Below are 2,841 nucleotides of genomic sequence, written 5' to 3'. Positions count from 1 at the left end.
CCCTATGGTAAACTGGGCCTCTTTCTGTCGGCCCATGGTAGCCCATTCATCTAAGCAGAGGGGTGCTGAGCTCCTTAAGGCCTTGTTCGGTTGCATGTAAATCCGAGTGGATTGAAGGGGTTTGAGGAATATGAACCAATCCTTGCCAATCCCCTCCAATCCTCTTGGGGAGAGGATTAACGGAACAAAGAGTAAAATTGTTTCTCGCTCGAGGGGATAGAGAGACTCGGGATACAGAGGAGCGGGATCGAGACAAGGCGATGCCAGGCGCACGCGATTGGATCGACCGGAGGTGTGGAATCCAACCAAGACGATGCGCTTGGTGGAATCGATCGGAGCGCCCGGTCGCTGCCAGAGGGAATTGACTGGAGATGGAAAGCCAGCCGCACGCGATGCGGGCGGCGCGGGGATCGCTCGATCCAACGATGACCAATGCAGGATAGGGATGCGAAAGGTGCCGAGCTGCATCGCGGGCGATCGGAGTTCATCCGTCATCAATCTGTCATTCAAGGGGGAATAAAGTAGACGTTCCTACGAACATTAATGGAAGCCGGATCGGCGAGGTGTGTTACTAATTTGTTCGTGCGTCTATTATGATTTGTTCCCTCCAGCTGTATCCTCTCCTCTCTTCTTATTCTTCCAGCAATATCCCCTCTAGCAACAATGCTTCTCCGATCCACCAGGTTGCCCCTCCACATCTTCAATCTGGCTGCAGATTTTTATTTCCCACCCTACCACACAATCCGTTCTCTACCCATGATTCAACACAGTTCGATTTCTTTCAAGGTTTTTTTCACTCTGTACAGTTCCATGTCTTGTCAATCTAAGTGCCCGGTGGTGGTTCTGCTATATTGATTTGGGGAATTTTTTGCCTGACGAATCGCAATGGCTCTCTACCCTGCTCTACTGATGACGGCGACCATCTATGGTTCTCATGAAGCAGTGATTCTGCCTTGATGTCGCATACGATGTATCCTTGGGCATTCCAATTGAAATGCAACACACAGTAAATTCAGATTAGACGTATTATATCTTCCATTTTCATTCTCTGTTCGAGTTCTTAATGCATAAATGCACAACAGCTCCACCTTATGTGCAGATGGAAGGGAATTGTTCAATGGCTGAAGATAATGGATATGAACGGAACCCTCCTGTTGATTTGGCCATGAGGTAATCATTCTGATCCTTTGACACTTTGAATGTCAATTTTTGTAAGTAGTTTTTGTGTAAGAGCATCTATGTGTTTCAGTTTATGGCGCTTATCAAGTAGGCTGCAGGGCACATAATGTGGCTAGATCCAACGACCTTCCATGGAGTCTGCACCCCCTCCGTCACGATACCTTCCTTGAAGTTTTGCGCTGGCAAACTGATTGACGTTCATTAGATTAACACTTCCATTTGCTTTGCCTGCTGTTACTTGCATATGTCATGTAAACTTAAGAACATGAACTTTAGCTGACAATTTTCGTTGTTATTTTTTGTTGCCGGTAGGAACGCAAAGCTTCTGACTATAATCCCAGTTTTCTACAACCTCTATTTTTTCATGTTCCTCTTGAGAACATATGTTATGACTATATGACACTGCCATTTCTCTCTCTTTTATCCTTCTGCTAAGAATGGACTCGCACTGAATGCACGTTTCCCTTTTTCTTGGTACGAACAGATAGAACAAATGGTTACTTTACTTTCACTCCCTCTCTCATTCCAGGAACTGATGCGCCAGTTCAGACCTTATTTTTGCCTCTTCCTTCCTGCTGGTGAGAACATATGCTTAACTTTGGTTTGGGTATATTTACTGTTGGATCCCTTTTCAAGCGTTGCTCCAAATGTTAACAAAGACAATACATTATGAGGTCAATTCAACTTCACAATTTTGTCTAATATTTTTTCAATGATGAAACAACTATGGTTGTGCATGTAAGTTGTTCTAGGTTGTATTTTTTTACATACAAAGGTGATCCGAGCAAAGAAGGCGGATCTAGCTGTACTGTGTCACGTGTCGTAAAGCATATCTCTGCCATAAGGCCAACACCCTGTGTAGCTATCCATATGGTTACTAAATCATTGTAGCAATCCACCCCGTATGACCAAATAATACTGATTATACTTAACTTGTTTTTGCTCCTTAGGGTGGGAGAACCGTTTTGTTTCCCCTACGTAGAATAACATCCCAGGGATTCATGCAGTTTGGGCTCAACAAGGTATGATGTAACTGTTAACTTCTTTGAGAATGCTCATGAAATCTTATCCCTTTATTTTCTATTTTAAGTGATAATCCTTATTACTGTCCAAATGTTTTTTCTCTTTCAAAATTCTATAATATACACTAAAGATTCTAAAAATCCCGTATGGGCAGATTAAAGAGAAGATATGTGTGTATCTAAAACAACATATATTGAGTGAGTTAGATCCATTGATGAAAACATTTCAAGAACATATGCAAGCTTCAAGCCTGATAGACAAAAAAGGGACTATGATCTATTACACAAAGTAGCATAATTAGCCTCAAGTAGGCAGAGTATATCGGGTCAAGGTGGGGTCAGTGGGGTGCTGCCCTTGATAAACACATAAGCTTTTGAACCTGGAAAGTCATAGCCTCATAGTTATACCTACTTATATTAATGGGCTGCTATGCTAACAAAATATACAATCATTTTTAACTTTGTTTCTAAGTCATACTCATATAGCATACCAATACCACACTGGTAAATACACTTTCTCCTTAGATGAACTAAATTTCTACTTTCAATGAAACACTCCGAACTTCTGATCAGTTCTACATACGCAAACTAATAATTGATTGTTTTATGCGACTTGTCTCATCTATATTTGTCAGGTGGT

The 2,841-nt window shown here is 42.0% G+C and overlaps 1 long non-coding RNA gene across 1 annotated transcript; it reads left to right on the top strand.

The window, feature by feature from the left end:
* Positions 1-857: 857 nt before the first annotated feature.
* LOC119313655 lies at positions 858-2,198 on the top strand. Its single transcript, XR_005151930.1, has 3 exons — positions 858-1,170; positions 1,709-1,757; positions 2,130-2,198. It is a non-coding gene; the product is annotated as an uncharacterized LOC119313655 (long non-coding RNA).
* The last annotated feature ends 643 nt before the right edge of the window (positions 2,199-2,841 follow it).

The sequence above is a fragment of the Triticum dicoccoides genome, chromosome 1B, assembly GCF_002162155.2.
Source record: "Triticum dicoccoides isolate Atlit2015 ecotype Zavitan chromosome 1B, WEW_v2.0, whole genome shotgun sequence".
In the NCBI taxonomy this organism is placed as follows: Eukaryota; Viridiplantae; Streptophyta; class Magnoliopsida; order Poales; family Poaceae; genus Triticum; species Triticum dicoccoides.
Note: the sequence above shows the minus strand (reverse complement) of the source record. Positions and strands in the feature narration are given on the sequence as shown.